Below are 21,277 nucleotides of genomic sequence, written 5' to 3'. Positions count from 1 at the left end.
TCAAATAGAACAAAGAAACAAAAATTACAATAGTACAATTACAGATAGTTTGGAAAATATTCAAAGCAAGAATCTTTATGTAAAAACTCAGGAAATATGACCCAGATATGAAGACAACAAAATTTACTTTAAATGATTTTATTATTGATTCATAAAAATTAAAATAAATAAGCAAAGCATTGAACTGTAGAAACTAGAAAGATTAAAATAGAACAAGCTTCTGTAAAAACAAGAAGTAGAAAACAACAAATTAGAAAATAGTGAAAAGGAGATAGATTAATATTCATAAATAATTTCAAAAACTAGTTATTTTAAAAGAACTGATAATAAATATTATACTGATAATAAATGATTTGGACAAACAATTCAAGAAAAGAGAAATGAGAGGGAAAAAAACAAATGTGAAATTAGAAAAAAAATCACAACAATAAAAACAATTTTAATTTGAAAAAAAAAGAAAAAGCTCAATAACCATAGAATTAATTGGGGAAATTTGTCAAAGAAACTGTTCAAAAATAATGCATGATCTTCAGTCAATGGACAAGTACTTCTGTTCTTTCAAGTAACAGATAATTTCTTTTCTCTTTCAGTTGTTTAAAAGCATAGAAAAAAGATAAAATGCCTCTTAAATTTACCAATCTAAAATAATATTTATAAAGAAATCTGAAAAATAGACAAAAACTATAGAACCATCTAAATTTTTAATATTAATAAAAATTATAAATAAAATATTAGCCTACAAAAAAAACTGTACATTAAAAAGGGGAGTGCTGTGACCAGTTAGGGTACATTCCAAGAATGTTAGGATGGTTCCTTAATACATAAAAGAAAAAAATAATTTATCTTATCAGTAAACCAAACATGGTAAAATAACCCTTTCAACAGATGCTGAAATAACATTTGGAAATAATTAATCATTCTACTCCTGGCCATTTGAAAAAGCATTAATGAAACAGAAAGAAATGTTCTCAATGCCACAGCCAAGAAACAATTTTATGCTTGTTGTCAAAACATCAGAGATATTTCCATTGGCACAATTATTTACCACTGTTCCAAAAGTCTGAGTAAAACTATTAAGATGTGTTATAAATTTAAATGAGGAAAAGACAATCATTATTTTCATGTGGTGTGATTCTTTGCCTACAAAACATGAAATCAACTTAAAAATTTAATGACTGGATTATCCGAAAATCCATAGGCTAAAATTATGTTTAGCTATTTACCTGTAAGCTATTAATCCAGTTTAATTGCCCAGAATCATTCCTTAGGATAGTATATTCTACTTCATGAGGGTAAGGTTTCCTATACAAGTAAACGGAACATATGAACAATTTTTTTCTACTAATACATTAAAGTTGTAAAGACTTTAGATCTTTTGTTGTTGTTCATTTTCATCCTCAATGGACGAACTCATGATACATTGTCAAAGTTTTCTTTGAAACTTATGAAAAAATTCCATGTTAAATGGAATACACGCAGTTTCATATATTCATTTATTTTTTTTCATGCAACAGAACATGAAGATATGCACTAAGGATATACAGATTGATTCTATCCAACTTGGCTTGTTTTCTATTAGCAGAGAAAGATATAGGCACAAAAAATCCAAGCAGAACACACCTTTATAATAAAATTCTGTTCTGTGAGGCTATAAAGAAAGTAGTCTACTCTTAGAACATACATTTGAGTGTCCTCATACATAAACATATACCATTACTATGTATGGACTAAGATCATTTAGTAAACATCCGAGTTAATAATATTCAAGGGAAAAAAAAAACAAGTACCAAGTAATGCTTTAGTGTTCAAAGTTATTACCAAATTATACATGGGCAGCTACTTGCTTTAAAAGACTTTTTTGTCTCTTAGACTATCCTTTAAAAGACACAGGCCTTAGGACAGGCATGATAAAGCGACTCAGAAGGCTAAGGCAGGAGGATCTCTAGTTCAAAGCCAGCCTCAGCAACTCAGCAAGACCTTCAGCAACTTAATGAAAAGCCTATCTCAGATTAAAAATAAAAAAAAAATATGTAAAGAACTAGAGATATGGCTTAGTGGTTCAGTGCCCCTGGATTCAATTCTTTGTACGCCCACCCAAAAATTAATTAAATAAAAGACACTGGCCTTGATTTCATTTGCTGTCTTGATGTGGTTGGAGTACAATGGCCAACCATACTGAAGCTTTTACCTAATCAACAATTATATTGCTGTGGCATTATACTAACAGGAAACTCCTCAAGTCCCAATGGCATCAACTAACAGCTTATTTAATCTTAACTAAATTATGGCCAGGTAACTGAGGCCAGCTTCGAGCTCCCTAATCCACCATGTCAGGTTTGTGGCAGGATGCTGGAGCACTGGCCATCTAGCAGATAAGAAATGGGATAACTGGACTAAGAACAAATCAAAGAACTATCTTTGGACTCTGTCGAGGACCAATGAAAAACAACAGCTCTATGAACTGAGCCCTAGTAACCAATAAAACAGGATTCAGAGATCAAGAATGCAGTTGTTCTTATTTAAACATGGGCTGTGGCCAGAGAAGTCTAGGGGAAGGGCAATCGCTTCAGTGAGCTTTGCAAACACAGGCTTCAGATAGAATTGCAGCTTAAATCACAATCACCTGTTCACTTAATGAGAAAGAAAAAATGCGTACTTGATCTGACATCAATCATTTCAGCCTCAAATAAAGAGTTAATCAAATATTCATTGAGCACTTCATACTCTGTATTCTGATGTATCCGTATAGAGAGATCCAAAAGAAGTGCTGTGAGATGTGATCCCTGACTTAGAGATAATTACAGTCCAGTTGACAAGTCATAGAACCCTAAGTTATTCTTTAAAACTTCACAGACAATTTAAGATAATTATTAACTAGTCTCTTTTTCTTTTTTCTTTTCTTTTCTTTTTATTTTTTTTTTGGGGGGGGGAGGTGCAGGGGGGTATCAGGGATTAAACCCAGGGGTGCTTTACCACTGAGCCACACCTCCAGCTCTTTTTTTAAATTTTGAAACAGGTCCTCTCTATGTTGCTGAGGCTGACTTTGAACTTGCCATCCTCCTGCCTCAGCCTCCCAAACAGTTGAGATTACAGGCATGTTCTATACTGCATTGGCAGAATAATCTTTTCCTTAACTGCTATTGCTTTATGACACTCTAAACTCTGTGAGCTCAAGAGCAATCACCACCTCATCCACTACTTTATTTCCAATGCCAAGTGGATAGTAACTGCATATGTCATGGGTAGATGAATAAATGGGTAGATGATTGACATGTTACAAGCATTTTTAAAATAGTGGTATTATCTGAATTTTTCTTAGTGTAAATAAGTACAAAAAATCGAAAGTAGGAAAAGGCTAAGTACTGTCTTTAAGATAATCTATAAAGATTAAGACAAAATCAAATATGCCCAAATTTAGAAGCTTAAAATGTCTCCCTTGTTTGTTAATTAAACTGCAGTGAAAGTGCCCCACCAATCAGGTGCTGCTATGCCCCAAGTATCCTCCCCAGGATGCTGTGCTTTCTCCCCCAACCAATTTGCCAAAAGCGAAAAACAGTTTCAGTCCTTAATTTCACAACATAGTAGACTGTTTGTAAAAGTATAATAAAACTTTAAAGCAGCATGAGTACAATCCAGATAGTAACCTGTACTGTTAGAAGAGGTGGCTATTCACTACCACTCTGAAAGTCATTTGAGACTGGCAACACCTAGTCAGAAGTGTACTGAGAAAGAGTTCACCAGAGAACTGTCACCAGGATTAGGTTCCAAGTTGCTCAACACATGCATATCTTTTTTTTTCCTTATGGACAGAATGCTTTTATTTTGTTTAATGTGGTGCTAAGAATATAACCCATTGCCTCACACATGATAGGCAAACTCTGTGCCACTGAGTTACAGCCCCAGCCCATACATATCTTTTCCTAAGTTTCCGTTAAGCTAAATTACCAGCAGTTTTGATGGGGATCTGTGGATGGCCACATGCATTAAAAGGCTGATTTTCTTTCGATCCTCAGCCACACATAAAAAAATAAAATAAGGGTACTATGTGTTCATCTACAACTCGATAAATATTTTTTTTAAAAAAAGGTTGATTTTCTTCTTTTCATTCAATGCAAACATTTTTATTAACCCTTTATCTGTTATTGCCAATAGAATCCAATCAGCACTTCTTATATTTGCTTAACTTGCTGTTTCCTTTTTAGGAAACATTCTGACACTGTTTACAGACATTAACTTTATCATCTTTTTTTTTTAATTAGCTCTTCTTTGTTTTGTGCTTTAATTTTTACTGAAAATGCACATCCTGCTTACAAACATTTTCTATTTTCTTTATACTTTTGCTTTATTAGATCATCATGGAATTGATTGATTATGTTCATAAAAGATGGCAGGTAATTAGAGGTCTTCAAATTAGAGTACGAGGATCCCTGGGTTACATAAAAAAAAAAAAAGTACTCCAAAGGTAAGCGAGCATGGATCATGTTAAAGCAATGAAATTTTCAGATCCTCAGCTTAATTCTGAGGATGCAGCTTTAGTAGACATCTTTGTTTTCACAACTACACTATGTAAATTCACATACACTTTTTAGTTGAATGCCAAGTTTTCTGACAGCTGTCAATCATCACAAGTTTCTCTGCTCATTAATTCTGATAAGAAGCTTGGTAGATTTAGATTAACAAGATTATACCAGGATTTAATATACTTTTGTACACCTAGTACTATGCATTCTTTTGGCTGTTGTGTTCCATTAAATTCTATTTCATTCTAATAAGCACTAATATTCAAATACAGATATAGAACTAAAGTATCTCCTTATGAGCCTTTTCCTATAAAGTTTACTTTTATGTTCATAAATATGACTACATAATAATAAAAATTTGTGAAAAAAGTTGCTTTTTGTAATAATGATAATAGCAAAGTTATATATGTTAGAGACATATGAAAGAAAATGTTAATTTAAATTTTAATTCATAACCATTTTTTTTACAGTAAATAGTATGTGATCAGTATAAGACATTTAGACATAAAAACATCATATTAGATTTAAAATATGTGGGAAGAATTGGAACAGAAGTGGGTTCAAGAATAAAAGAAATAGTGCATAATTTCTAACAATTGCATAATCTTGTTCACATATTTTTAAATAAATCATTATGGCTATGAGATTATTATAAATGAGTCCATTGAAAATTCGTAAAGTGATTTGATAGTTGAATTTAATGTACAGATGGCCTGATATTACATAATTTTTAACAAATTAAAGTAAAAAAATTATATATCAACTTACTGTGGAAGAAATACATATATTTTTCAATATTATTTCAAATGGCAAAATAACATAAGCAAAAGAGTTAAAAGTCCTAGGTGCACGTAGAAATATACCACAATGCATTTCAATATTATATATATATATATATAACTATAATGCATCAATTACTGTTCTGTTTTCTGGCAAACCAAGTCAACAACTGCTGATATCAAAAATAGCCTTAAAAATCATGCACTCAAGATCATAGTTTAAAACTGGATCATGTATGGATTAGATGGCAATAAAGACCCCATTTCTTACAGGAAACTAGATGATAATAACCGTGGCATGCAGTGGCTTTGCAATAACTCAGCGTTTTTCAACTTTTGATTTACTAGGATAACATATATAAATGTGAAGCAATGGGCTTTGCTGTGGCTACATCATTGCCTATGAATCAGAATTCATAGACAATGATACTTGGAAGGATTGCAGAGTAAGCTGGATTTTGTTAACTTTTTCACAGTGTGACCAACTTGCTAATAATTCATTATGTTGGTTTTCCTTTGGGAAAGAAAATAATAGGTACATGGAATGACTTATTCAATGACTGTCAAAAAGTCTCTCCCTTTGGCCAATCAGGAACTGATATAATAGACCCGTGAACCTAGCATTCACAATGGTAAGGATGAAGACAATGCAGAGGACCAACTTTCACAAAGTCTGATCTACTTACTCTCACTGCTGAGTGACAATTTATCAGAGGCAGAAATCATTGTTGAGTGTCCTATAATGAATCAACCAGTCAGGCACAGTGGCACACACCTATAATCCCAGTGGTTTGGGAGGCTGAAGCTAGAGTATCTCGAGTTCAAAGCCAACCTCAGCAACTTTGTGAGTTCTAAGTAATCAGTGAGACCTTGTCTCTAAAATATAAAAAGGGCTGGGGATGTGGCTTAGAGGTTACGCACCCCTAGGTTCCATATCTGATACAAAAAGAAGGAGGAGGAGGAGGAGGAGGAAGAGGAGGAACCAATGTGGAACAATGCTTTCTGGAGAACAACCAGTCACCTGGTGGCAGGTTGATTACATTAGATTCCTTGACTCTGAAGAGTGCCATAATTAGTCCTTTCCAGAATTTACAACTATTCTCATAAGAGGTTACCTTCCCTGTCCAAATGTCTTTTGCAGCATCCTAAGAATGCCTGAGCTATCAAATGGTATTTCATACATTGCCTTAAACCAAGGAGCTTATTTTATTGCAAACAAAGTGTGACAATGGGCATGTGTCTGTTGGCACTATCATGTACCTACTACAGAAGTGACCAGTCCAACAGAACAGTGGAAGTCTTGTCAAAGACTCAGCAAAGGCATCAGCTCAAGAAAAAATAAGATGCAGGGTTAGGGTGCTATCCTCCTTGATATGGTGCCAACAGCTAAAAAAATGATTGCCAAATCCTGAATAGCCATAATGCATGAGTCTCAAGAACCAGGTGTCAAAACTGGGATTGGCTCTTCTCGCTATCACCTGCAGTATTCCATTTGTGAAGTTTATGCCTCTTACCTCCCACACTGGGGTTTCTAACTTGATGACAAAGCAAGGGACACCCTGGGAAGCCATTTGCACCCACAGGTATAGGAAAGTTATTCTTTATGAAGAAGCTAGTGGATTAAAATTTCTCCTAAAATGCATTTCATGCTGCTCCTCGAAAAATTCCTTGGGATGGACAACTGACTTCCCCACAATGGTTCTACTTGATAACACTTCCTTGGATTGGCTTTTCCTTCTTAGTTTCACTTTCCCTCTTTCCTGCCTCCTGCAAAATATGCACCTGGTGTTCAAACTACTACAAAAACTGAGACAGAAGGATCCCTTGCCAACATAGCAGTTTCAAAAATCAAACAACAAAACACATCAATACTTCCCAGTAAAGTATTACCCATAATTGCTCAGATTCTGCTTACTGGGAAAAATCTGAGTCATATAAGACCTATGTTTGGGGTACTCCCAGGAAAAAAAAAGAAAGAAAATTTGCTTCAAAATATAATTAGCATCTCCTCTGCAAGTTACAAGGTGTCTAGCAATTTACTTTGTATTTTTTTTTTTTTTTACTTAAAGGTACAACTTACGAAGTTCACAGATTTTAAGTGTATCAGTGTATCTCTACATTTGCATGTCATTCTTGTCAGCAAACTTAGGACAAATTCTCTCCCCCTAAAACAATTTAAACTCATACCTCCAACAAGTGCTTCATTACATGTGATCTGTTTCTATAAATAAAATACAACTGCTCTAGCTCAGGCCTTCATCATCTTCCTCCAGTGATTTAACTTCTTTAGATCAAGACTTCATTGCCACCAGCAAAAATCATGTAAAAGGCAAATTTGAACTTGGCTTTCGTCTGCTGAAAAGCTTTCAGCCACTCCTCAGTACCTAAAGATGACACTGAAGTTCCTTACCCTGGTACCCAAGGCCCTGTAGGAGCCCACCCCTACTTTACCCTCCATACTCTGCTACTCCTTGGTGGTTCTAGCACCACTACTTACCATCTAATGATCACCTTCAGCACTGGCCTTAGAGTGCCATTCCTGGTCACCCACAGTTCTCTGTGTCCTTACCACAGGCTACTAGGCTCCAGTTTTCCATATCCCTGGTGCTCAGTCCTTGTTACTGTTCAGTTTTTTATGTCTTTACTCAACATTCTAGTCCTCCAAAGCCTCTGATTGCTACGATCACCTTCCAGCTGGATCTGGGCTCACTGCCTGCCCGATGGACCTATATGTCACCTGCCTTAAATCTGAGGCCTGGTTTGGACCAAGGTCAGTGTACCTGTCCTTTCGTCCTGTTGACATGGCATCCAGTTTGGGACCTTACCTCCCCTGACAAACTTACCTCCCCTGACACTGTCCCTCCAAGAATCTATGTTAGAACTTTTCTAAAATTCTTAAGCTTTTGTAAATCTATATTTTATCGATTGTAAAAGTGAGTTATACTTGTGATACAAAACAAAATCAATCTGGAGTGATTTCAAAAGCAATAACTCAGCCAGGCATGATGGCAGACACCTATAATCCCAGCGGCTTGGGAGATTGAGGCAGGAGGATCCTGAGTTCAAAGCCAGCCTCAGCAAAACAAAGGTGCTAAGCAACTCAGTGAGACCCTGTCTCTAAATAAAATACAAAACAGGACTGTGATGTGGCTTAGTGACCAAGTGCCCTGAGTTCAATCCCTGGTACTAAAAAAGAAAAAAAAAAGTATTCTAGCCAATAAAAAAAAAAAAGCAATAACTCTATATGATGAACCTAAGCAATTCAAAACTTTATATAAGATAATATAAGATCTAGCCAAAAAAAGTATATTTTAAAGGCCCATTGCATGTAAACAAGTTCTTTAGCATCAAGGACCTGTCTGATGAAGACCCAACAACAAGTTCTTATGAAGCCTTCAGAAAGTACACATTTCCCAGGTAGTTACATCATATTTATCAACCTCATTCGGCCTGCCTTAAACTATTTCATAGAAGATTAACTTAACTCATCAAAATGTGCTAAGACGCAAACCATTTTTTATTTATTCTAATTTGTTATATATGACAACAGAATGCATTACAATTCATATTACACACATAAAGCACAATTTTTTATATCTCTGGTTATACACACAGTAGAGTTACACCATTCGTGTCTTCATACATGTACTTAGGGTAATGATGTCCATCTCATTCACAAACCATTTTTGTTTCTCCAAAAGTCTCTAGAATAATATTGATATTTAAAAAGTTGAAATTTGGTCCCCAAAATAAGACAAAGGCATAATTTATACTTTAATATAAGTTAGTAATGTTTTCTTTCTGCTCAGGTTTTATTCTATGGAACTTCCCCAATTCTTCTGCATCTTTCCCTCAAGTAATAAGTGACTTCCCAGTTTAACAAGACCTCCTTACTGAGCCCAGGATTATATGTGCACATATTTCATCAAGTATAACTGCCTTCTGCCTTTATGGAGATTATGAGATTTAGCTGTCTGCTTTAAAATATCTTCCTTGCTTCTCTTTCTTTTAATCCCATGAAAAACTAAGGGTGGGGATGATAGACATGTCCAAGCTAGGTTCTCATTATCAGTTTCTAAATTACAACAGGAAAGTGGCTAACCAAGCCATCTCTCAATCTTTGGTCACCTTTTTACAGAAACAGGTTTTCCTTCATTTCTTTGTTACTATTTAGTTATTATAAAGCCAACCAAGACAATGAATTGCTTGATCTGCAGGTTTTTGTGGAAGAGAATTTTGTTTTGCTGAGCAAAACGCAACTTGCTGCATTCTCTATGATGAAGATGAATATTGACTTTTTTTAATGTTTGGGGCTCTAGATTGCTGTTGAACTTTTATGGTTCTTAAAATGGAACACTTCACAAATGGATCTGAGATAGCCTTTTATGGATTGAAATGCCTCTGAACTATACATTATTTAAAACATCAAAATAAATCACCAGTATGTGATGTAAGTATCTATTATATAGTCCTTTTCCCCACTAGTTTGAACTTCATACCTAGTGTTTTGGTTTTTCTGTAGTTAGCATCAAATCCACATTGATTATATTCTAGAAATGTTGTCAGTTGAAATTTCAAAGTAAAAAGGTATTATTTGTTTCAGGTAAAATTTCAAAGCTGAAAACAAAAATGAAATAACATTTTAAAAATAATTTGTTTAATGTGAATGGTTTAACAGTGGTTTTTTCATGAAAAGAGAAAAATCTCATTGAAAAAATATTCTTTTATTTCACAAGGTACATGAATTGCTGAGAAAACTGATTTTAGAATGCCTCAAGAATTATCTCTTGATTCAATCAAAAAAGAAATTTGAAAACAGAGAAGCATGCTTACTTAACTCATGTTCTCCCACTTAGACCACAGACCCTTTTATATAATGTAATTCAGCAAAGGGTTCTAGAAACACTGTAGTTATCATGATCATCATCACCATCACTACCCTTGTGTAACTGACCATAAGGTGGGCATAACATGGTAGGATCCTGGGATTTCCAACAGGTTAACTCTAAAGAACAAGGGTTTAAGCTGTGCACGGTGATGCACATGTATGATCCAGCAGCTTGGGAAGCTGAAGCAGAAGAATTGCAAGTTCAAAGCCAGCCTCAGCAACTTAGCAAGGGGCTTTCTCAAAACGAAAAGTAAAAAAGGGCTGGGGAGATAGCTCAGTGGTAAAGTACCACTGGATTCAATTCCAAGTGCCAAAATATAAAATAATAATAATAATAATAGAATGTCAAATACAGTCCCAAAAAAATACAAGAAAAGATCTGACAAAAGATCAAAGCTAGAGTCAGGGACCGGGTGTCTAATCTAAATGTAGTAAAAGTAAATGAAGGAAGTACAGCTGACCCCAGGTCCTCTTTCTTGACTTTTGAACCACTGCTGTTATCATCAATTATAACAGGATATAAAGTACTCATGATTAAATATATTGACATTTTAGAGATCAAAAGGAAAGGACACTGATGGTAAAAGTAGTGTCACAATGGGAGAAAAATGAGAAACGGTCATAGAAAAAAGAACTGGAGTGGGAATTAAAGTATTCATTCTTCCAAACCAAGCTTTTGGAATGTGGTAATAAAGAGAGGAGACACTGGGCTCAGGAGGTTTTAGCAACATGCCCAACATTACTCAATCAGGAACGGTGAGGCGCAAGTGAATTCCAAGGGCAATTGACACAAAGGCTATTCTACTGCACATGTCAATGATCAGCAAGTGGAACCTCGTGTTACCATCGCTTAAGACTTTTTGAAAAAGCTCCTCTATCTGGCATCACTAATGGTCAATTGAACATCAAACTCTAAGAGGGTCAAACCTCAGTACATGTGGTGAGCTCCCCATATAATTATAATGTATAGCCAAGGTTCAAAACACATGGTAATATAAGGCTATCTAAATGCCACAAGTTAAGGCCAGTGGAAAGGCCACCTTTTATATTTCTGAAGACTCTATTGCCAGAGTTTCTGTAGTAGCCAAAACAAATATTTCTGGCCAGAAGCATATGGCAGATGATTACTCTCAGCATGTTTACAGCTAATTCATACTCCAAAAAGGAGGTTGAAAAACAACGATAAGTGGATATAACTTCCTGATAAAGACTGAGGATTGCTTAGATATTTCCTATAGGAAAGCTAATTGAGGCCTAAGAATTCATTCAAAAGGCCACTGTAAAATAGATAAATAAATAAATAAACAGAGCTTAAGACCTGCACTTTTGCTTTGCAAAAAGTGTGTGTGTGGTGGTGGTGGGGGGGGTGCTTTTCAAAATATTCCAGTATCTAAAACTTTAAGAAAAGTAGAGAACAAGATCAAGAGAAAGATCAAGCTGAAGGCTCATAACAAACATACAGAGTTGATTTAAAGATTAGGAGTAGAGAATAATCACAGAGAAGATAGCTACCATTGACACTTAACTACTGCCAGACACTCTCTGGAAGAAAAGTTATAGAAAACAGGAGAATGTAGGGAAGCTAACAGAGGACATTTTTCCAGAAGTGGACAGTGCTCTGTTCAAACACAGCTGAGAAATCAGATATCACTGTGACTGGTGACATTTTTACTGCACACTTCATTCTAAATGCAGTTATACTTCATTTGTGCTCTACCAGATTTACATCTGGTATCGTGTTTGATGACCAAATAAATTGGAAATTCAATTTCATATCAGTTCTACAACCTGTAACTTTTGCCTAGCATGTGGGAGGCCCTAGGTTCAATTCCCAGCTGAAGGAATGAAGGAAGGAAGCTAAATCTCTGTTCTTTGAGGGTGGGTGGTGAAATAAGAATTAATAACAATAATAACAATAATAATAATAATAATAATAATAATAATAAACTTCAGAACATGGTGCTGCATACCTGTAATCCCAGATATTCAGGAAGCTGAGGTAGGAGTATGGCAAGTTTGAAGCTAGCCTGGGCAACATAATGAAACCCTGTCTCAAAATTTAAAAAAAAATAAAATAAAAATGCTGGGAATATAACTCAATGGTAGAGGGCTTGACAACCATGTGGAAAGCCCTTGGGTTCAAATCCCCCATGTTAAAAAATAGAAACAAAAAGAATTTTTAAAAACTAGAAAAGGGAAAAACTCATATGTAAACTTTAAAAGATTGTTTTTATAATTTTGAAAATAAATAAGCAGTCTACTCAAAACAAACACAAAAGAAAAAAGCTTCACACTGATAAGTATAAATCAAAGGGACACAGGAGCCAATTTAAAGCGCTCACAATGGCCAATGGCTGGAACAATTTGAGCAAAAAAATATATTAGTAGTAGATCATGATACAAAGCATAAAGTAAATACATGAGTCCATACTGATACAAAGTAAGGATTTAATAAATACATAAATGCAGAAGATGAGATAAATCCTCTGTGAAAACCTCCAAACAATTTTTGTAAATATTCCATGCTCAAAGAGCAGGAAGCATGACTCCTCACTCTTTGAGTTTGGGCCACACCTAGTGACTTCCTAACCAAGAACACTGTGAGGAAAGGAGCAGGGGAAGAAAAACTTCTCAATGGAGAGATCTAACAAATGGTACCTCAAGGACGTGATCAAGGTCAGCATTGATGGGGAAAATCATATTGGTAGTAAGTATTGTTGACAGATAATAAAAGTGTCACTTTATCTTCGTGCTCTTCTTCCTCAATTCCCCAAATAGTGAGAGAAAAAAATCATACAATCCAACATAGGCCTTCCTACAAAATACCTGATCATGTTCCTAAAAACTGTCAAAGTGGTCAGAAGCAAAGTCTAAGATCTTCACAACCAAGAGAAGCCTCGGAAGACATGACAACTAAATGTAATATGGTGTGGTGGATGAGATCCCAGAATTCAAGGACATTAAGGGAAAACTATGAAAATTAGAATAAACTGTCAACTTTAATAATAGCTCATAGATATTAGTTAATTAATTATAATCACTATACCATATTAAGGTAAGATGTTAATAAGAGGGGGAACTAGGTGCAGGGTTTATTGATATTATCTGTACTGACTTCTCAATTTTTCTATAAATTTAAAATTACTCTTTAAAAATCCATTTTTTAAAATGGCAATGTATTAAAGGGTCATTTAGATATATTACTTGAATCATGACATAATAAATATAAGCCATTCTTTTTCTTTTACTAGTACATTATAGTTATACAGAATAATTGGATCCATTTTGTCAAGATCATACATGCATGGAATTTGATTTACTCCGTTTCATTTTCTGGTACCCACCCCTTTCACTCTCCTCCTCCCTCTCTCTCTTCTCCTTCTGCTCCACTGATTTCCTTTTGCTCTTTTACTTATTTATATTTGATCAGTGCTTTATAGATATACATAAAGGTAGAATTCACTGTGGTATATTTATACATGCACATAGTGTGCTTTTTATTAGATTCATCCCACATTTCCTCCCCTTTCCTGTTCCTCCTTCCTCCCTGTCAATCTCCTTCTTCTACTACACTGATCTTCCCTCTGTCTTTATGATATCAGATCCCACCCCTTTTTCCTTCATTTTGCTCTAGCTTTCACATATGAGAGAAAATATTTGACCATTAATTTTCTGAATCTGGTTTATTCCACTTGGCATGATGTTCTCCATTTTCATCTATTTACTAGTAAATGCCAAAATTTTATTCTTCTTTATGATTGAGTAAAACTGCATTGTGTATGTATACCACAGTTTCTTTGTCCATTCATCTATTGAAAGGCAACTGGACTGGTTACATTATTTGGCTATTGTGAATTTTGCTGCTATAAACATTGATGTGGCTGTATCACTATGGTATGATGATTATAGTACTTTTGGATAAGTACCAAGAAATGAGACAGCTAGGTAAAAATATGGAATGTTTAATAAATTTGTATGTTATTCTTGCACAGCAACCATTGCTAGTCTTCTCTGTGTTGTTCCAATTTTAGTATGTATGCTGCCAAAGCAAGAACAATACCAGTCATTTTCATAGAGAGAATACCAATTTATATATCACAATGCAATAATAATCAATGACATCCTCCACTAAATATTTCAGAATTATTCTCTTATTTATGCTCACCACACCTCTAAGAAAAATGCAAAGAGAGAAAAACACTAGAGGATTGTATTTAAATTGAAAAGAAAAAGCAATAGTAAAGTGCACAATATATCATTTGAATCAAAATACACCCTAAACAAATAAAGCAAAGACCATAGAAAACACACCAAATGAGTCAGGTATGGTGGAGCATGACTGTAATCTCAGCAGCTCTGCAGCCTGAGGCAGGAGAATAAAAAGTTCAAGATGAGCCTCAACAATTTAGCAAGACCCTAAGCAACTTAGTGAAACTCTGTCTCAAAATAAAAAATAAAAAGGGCTGGATATGTTGCTCAGTGGTTAGGCACTCCTGGGTTCAATCCCTGAATGAAAGAAAGAAAGGATGGATGGATGGATGGATGGATGGATGGATGGATGGACTGACAGACAAACAGAAGGAAGGGAGGGAAGGAAAGAGGGAAGGAGGGAAGAGGGAGAAAAGGGGGAGGAAGAGAGAGAAGGAAGGAAGGAAGGAAGGAAGGAAGGAAGGAAGGAAGGAAGGAAGGAAGGAAGGAAAGAAGGAAGGAAGGAAGGAAAGAAAGAAAAAAATGTAAGTGATGGAACAGATGTATTTCTTGGTATCTATAAGGCAACTAGGATGACGTCCTCCCTGGTGAAAGATTTCTCACTCTACCTACTTGGTGAAATATGCTTCTTTGTGGAACATTCTCATTTTCTGACCTCTCCATGCCTACAAATTTTGTGTATGAATATAATGGGTCTTATTTCTTAAGTCACCTTAACAGAAGCTTCCCAAGCCTGAAAACAGAAATTCAAACAAGTTTCATAAAATTGAATATGCATGCCTTATACATTGAGCTGTATGTTTTATAAAATTAAAAGGTTGAGATTTTACATAGTGAAATTCATATGTCTTAGTGAGCTCTATTTCTGATGATCAATGTGTACGTATCTAGAAGTCTGAAAAATAAAAATTCCAAAATTATAATAACCTCTGGACAGCTTAAGAGTTAAAATTAGAGAAAATGTCTCACTAGAGAAACACAATCCAAATTCTCTTCTCAATTAACTCATTTAAGATTATGTCAGCAAAGCATCTGAAATCCACATTGGTGCCCAGTGCCCGGCTGTGTTTCTGGTGTGGGGGGTGATGAAGCAGTAGATCAGGCTTACGTGAAGATGACTCTGTTCTCTTCTCCAGCATGACGGATATGGGGCTCTTTGCCTCTCCTCTTCTCCTGCATCAGCACAGGAGGAGATAAAAACTCCACTAACATCTATCTTTTGCTTAATTTTGCAATACAAGAGTATTACCTATATTCCACATCCTAAAACATCATTTTAATTCACTGGAATTTTAATGACCTTTTGATACTAAGCCTGAAAACTTGTTTGAATCTTATAGGCTCAAATGTTTAGACAACTATATTTATGGCCTGGCTTGGGTATGCATAACATTGAATATATTTTCTTATGTATTTCTCTTTTACTTTGTTCTAAAACTAATATACTACATTATCCTTTCTGAAGCACAAGACTAAACTTTACAAATCATCCTACCCACCTCCCTTGACTCTTTAGACTTAATTTCTCTCTGCTCCTTCACCTGTTCTCAACTATGCCACTTGCCCAGAGCAAGTTCAAGGTGGGATTTTAGGTACACTAAGAAAAATTACGTTCCCATCTATCTTCTTCTACCAGATTCATGCTAATTACTGATGCCTATAATTTATTTTAGAAACAAAGCCTCCCAGAGCTTTTGTATTTTAATTAGGGAAAAGAATATTCAAGACACCCTTAATAGGTGTATAGTTATTTACATTTGCCCATAAGTATTACTATCAGCAGCCCTTTTCACAAAGGAAAGCTTTAATAAGAGAATAGTGCAATTAGAAGGAAGCATCAAGAAATGTGGAAAGGGGGAACAGCAAGATAAACCAAAGTCTGTCCCACAACTTTGCATAAATTTCAACAATTCACTTAATCCTAGTATTAGAACTTCCAATTCCTTGGCTTCCCACTTGTCACACAGGAATGACAATAAGTGCCTATCACCCATGTATTGGCTATGTGGCACAGACAGACTGTCAGCCTTCTAGCATCAAGTGCTTTGCATTCACTCAAGCAAATATCATATGCCTCATTCAGTAGTGACAAAAAACCATCTCTTTATTATGACAGATCTCACCATGGTCTATCCTCTCCTTCTCCCATAAAGTAGTTCTTCCATCTAGGCTTCCCATAACACAGGAAGAGTGCAATTACATGTGTTTTTAGGCTGACTCATTTTCTGATGGTAATGATCAGCAATTTAAACTAATTAGGAAGATCCTTTTGATGTTTTTTACTTCATTTACAATTAGTGTCCTACTATGTATATTTTTTTTCTATTTTAAATAAAATTCCAGCTGGTGGTGGGAGAGAAAGAAATCATTTTCCTATCCTCAATTTCTATCTAGTTTCAGGGAATTGCTCATCATCTGAATGTTTCTCTCTTGAAGAGAATATACAATGAAAGGTGATTAGAAATAGTGACTGAGTTACTCTGAGCTGCCTCTGATAATTGAATTTTAAATTCAGATCCAATGGGGACTTAATATCAGAAGTGCAAAATTTCAGGATGTTCTTTATCCTTTGGTTCAATTTCCTATTTACACTAAATCCTTATTAAAATTCAGGTTGAATTCCTAGACTTCCGTATCTTGGGCCAGATGAATTGAACAGATTAGTCAGCTTCAGAGATCAAGACCCTAAAGAAAGGTACAGAGAGTTGAGTAAAACTAAATGAAATGCAGAAGTTGGATATTCTGCTGGAAAAGTTTGAGGTGAGGAACTCTTCAGTTTAAGAGGGTAAGAAACACAGCACAGCCCTGGGCAGGTTAGCAAATGTGGTATACCCTCTCCAAAAAAGACTTTGCACATGAATTAACCACTGGATTCATCATCAAAGGGCTGCTAGTCCACTGCTTCAAACAAGGGAACTTAGAGCATCAGTCTTGAGCTGAGTAATTTTTCTAACAAGGCATAGAGGTAAGGGTAGGGTATGTCCATGTCAGCCTGAATGATAGGATGAGTGTGGTCAGTGGAAAAACCCAAACTCATTTCTGCAGATTCAGGGTCAGACTATTGATAGATTCTCCATGAGCTATCCTTTAGTGCTACAGAGAATCCTGTGACAATCTCTATAGCAAAGTTCTCATGATCTTGGATGGGCAAGCGCTTGGACCACTGACAGATATGAGTGTGGCTTGGGTTGGTCTCTGAAGATGAGTTGTCACAGAGCACTGCACATGGCACTTGCCAAGAGAGCACCTTAGAGGCCTCAGCATCAAGCTCCCTTAATACCTACACAGGACACCACAGATAGTGATTGCTATCTTGCGTATGCAGATGTGGCAGACAAAGAAACAACCAACAATCCCTCTTCATTGCCTGTGTACGAAGACTGACCATATATTCATAGCTGCAGAAAACACTTGCTGTTCTGAATTAAGAGGTTCCTAAATGGCCTCCTTAACTCTTCAGAAAGCAGTCAATTTTCTGTCCCAGTGTTTGTTGCAAACCATCTACATTTACTCCTAGAGAAACCTTGCAGTCAATCACCATGATCCATCGTTTGAAATTATGAGTTAAGGTATACTTAGAACAAACAGAATCCTCTGCTTGGCTTCTAGGTAAGAGCCTCTCTTTCTCCATTATTAGTTGCTTGGTTATACAATTTCACCTCCCATAATTCTACTTTCACACACAGTTGCACGCTACTCCAGCACAATTACAACCACCCACCACTAATGCTGTGCTACTAACGTTGTGAGCATTCCCCAAGTCTCAGTGGTCACTTTCCCTATACCAAGCCACAGAGCCCATCACCTCTCTGAGTGGAATAGAATATCTTTTTCTCAATCAGTGGAGTAGACAAAGGGGAATAAAAGGAAGGGAAGAGTAATGGGATAAAGAAAGGCAGTGGAACGAATCTGACCTAACTGTCCTGTGTATCTGTAGGAACATACCACAATATATCTCAGCATTATGTACATCCATGAGACATTAATTTAAAAAACTATAAGTAAATAGCAGAGAGATCAATCTAGTAGAGAGACGGGAACAGGGAGAGACAGGAAAGGAGGGGAAAAGGAAGTCCTGGGAACTGAAGTAGAAAAAATTATGGTCCATGCTTTTATAATTAGGCCAAAATGAATCCTATTGTCATGTATAACTACAGAGAGCCAAAAAAAAAAAGAAAAAGAAAAAAAATCAAACTACGGGTTTTTGGTTCCTTATTGTTCATTGGTGTATTGTAGTTGTACATATTGACAGGATTTGTTGTTATATATTCACGTATGCATACAATATAATTTGGCCAATGTCACCACTACGCCCTCCCTTCATCCTGCCCCTTGGTCCCTTTCCTCTACTAATCTCCCTTTGATTTTTAGGAGATCCACCCCTACCTTTGTTTTCCTTTTTCCTCTCCAGCTTCCGTACATGAAAGGAAACATCTGACACTTAATTTTCCGAGTTTGACTTACTTCGCTTAAATGATGATCTCCAGTTTTCATCCATTTTCCTGCAAATGACATAATTTCATTATTCCTTACGGCTGAATAAAACTCCATAGTGTCTATACACCACATTTTCTTTATCCATTCATCCACTGCTGGACAGCGAGGCTGGCTCCATAGTTTGGCTATTGTGAATGGTGCTATTCTAAACATGGGTGTGCATCTATCCCTATAGTAAGATGACTTTAATTCTTCAGGGTAAATACCAAGAAATAGTATCTGGGCTGTATGGTGGTGGTTCCATGCCTAGTCTTTCGAGACATCTCCATACTGATTTCCATAGCAGTTGTACTGATTTCCATAGCAGTTGTACTGATTTCCATAGCAGTTGTACTAATTTACAGTCCCACCAGCAGTGTGGAAGCATTCCTTTTTCTCCAAATCCTCAACAGCATCTTTTATTATTTGTTTTCTTGATGACTACCATTCTGACTGGTGTGAGATGAAATCTTAATACAGCTTTGATTTGCATTTCCCTAATTGTTAATGACATTGAACATTTTTTAAATGTATTTATCAGCCATTTGTATTTCTTCTTTTAAGAAGTATCTGTTTAGTTCCTTTGCCTATCTATAAATTGGGTTATTTGATTTTTTGGTGTAAAGTTGTTTGAGCTCTTTATATATTCTACATATTAATCCTCTGTCAGAAGAGTAGCTAGCAAAGATTTTCTCCCATTCTGTGGGTTCTCTCTTCACATCCCTATTGTTTCCTTTTCTGGGCAGAGCTTTTAAATTTAATGTTATCCCATTATTTTCTGAGCTTTAGGGGTCCTATTGAGAAAGTCGTTACCAGTGCCTAAAAGTTGGAATGTTAATCTACATTTTCTTCTGGGAGTTGCATAATTTCTAATCTAATTCAGAGGTCTTTCATCCATTTTGAGTTGATTTTTGTGCAAGGTGAAAACAAAGGTCTAGTTTAATTATTTTACATTTGGATAACCAGTTGTCCCAGCACCAGTTGTTTAAAATGTCTTTCTTTTCTCCAATATATATTTTTGGTACCTTTGTCAAGGATCAGATGACTATCATGACAATGCTTATTGTCATGAGAAGCTCTCAAGCCATTTTCTATCAACTGATAATTCTTTCTTTTCAGATATAAAATAATGTACAGTGGGTTAACAGTCTACACCTCAGCTTATTTAAAAGGTAAATGATATGCATACACGTATGATGGTGACAATGTGTCTGTGTAACAATACTCACAAAGCTTCTTTTTTTTATTTTTTTTTAATTTTTTATTGTGGGTTGTTCAAAACATTACAAATTTCTTGACATATCATATTCCACACTTCACAAAGCTTCTTGAAGGCGTCCCCCAGCTGCCACTGCAGAGGAGGCCCATTGTGAGAACTCCAGTCCCCCTGCCAAACCATGCTGTCTTCAAACTCTGGTGTCAGAATGTTGCCAGGCTCAGGGCCAAGGTGGGACAAGAGTCCTTTTCTTCCATCTTAAACTGTACTTTGTCACCTTAAAGCAGTATTGCTATAACTAGAGTCCCCCCAAATCCATCATCATCTAAGCCAATCTAAGACACTGTACAGTGAGTCATATTCCCCATTTCCTACATCTCCAAGGTTCAACTATTAATCACCTATAGTACTTAACCTCACTTGGAGAGAATAAACATACACAAAATATTTTCACTAGAATAAATACTATTTCTATATTAGTTGCAATAAATTCTCATTTGGAGAAGGAATTTGTCTAAAGAGCACAGTGTCTAGAGGCATGTAGCTCTAGCTAGAACATAAACACTTTTTAACCTTGTCACAGAGAGAAATTCAGTTACTGAAAGCCGCAGCTCTCAAACATTCACTTTTCTAATTTCAGGCGAAGCTCTGCAATTACAAAATCAACTAGCCCATCCCTGTGGTTTCCTCAACAAAAGAATACCTTCTGCTCAAGGTGTGTTCAAGCCTCTGGCTCATGCAGATACACTTGCAACTTTGAAATGACAGGTTGGTTTTTATGTCCACCTTCTACTTTTCACATCCATGTTTCAAGGATCTAAACTCTAAGCTCTAGGAGCCAAGTTTCAGCCAGAATTCACATCCCAGGCACTTGTGTTCTCCTCCCCAAGAATTTCCACAAGAGGCTCACAGACCAAGAATGAGGTCTTTAGCTTGGCTAGCCAGCCACCTTAAATGTATTCCTTAGTTCCTTGAGTAAATATTGTGAGTACCTGCTGTATATGAACCATACACTCATCATTATCACTCCCCTTTGGATATTATGGAGCAGCTGTAGTAAATGTGGAATAGTGTGTATAGCTCCCATCCTGCATGTCCGTTAATCATAATGTTTATTTGTCATTATCATAACTCTTTCTGAATAATGCAAAAGTGCTGTCATGTGCTGCAAAGATACAGCTCATCTAGT

General features: G+C 35.9%; 1 non-coding gene across 1 annotated transcript; it reads right to left on the bottom strand.

Moving 5' to 3' along the window:
• Window positions 1-14,134: 14,134 nt before the first annotated feature.
• Window positions 14,135-14,238, bottom strand: LOC125620021. The gene has a single exon (XR_007351604.1). It is a non-coding gene; the product is annotated as a U6 spliceosomal RNA (small nuclear RNA).
• Between the last annotated feature and the right edge of the window lie 7,039 nt (window positions 14,239-21,277).

This window comes from Marmota marmota, unplaced genomic scaffold, assembly GCF_001458135.2.
Source record: "Marmota marmota marmota unplaced genomic scaffold, marMar, whole genome shotgun sequence".
Taxonomy (NCBI): Eukaryota; Metazoa; Chordata; class Mammalia; order Rodentia; family Sciuridae; genus Marmota; species Marmota marmota.
The sequence above is the reverse complement of the archived record's forward strand: the minus strand, read 5'-3'. Positions and strand labels throughout refer to the sequence as shown.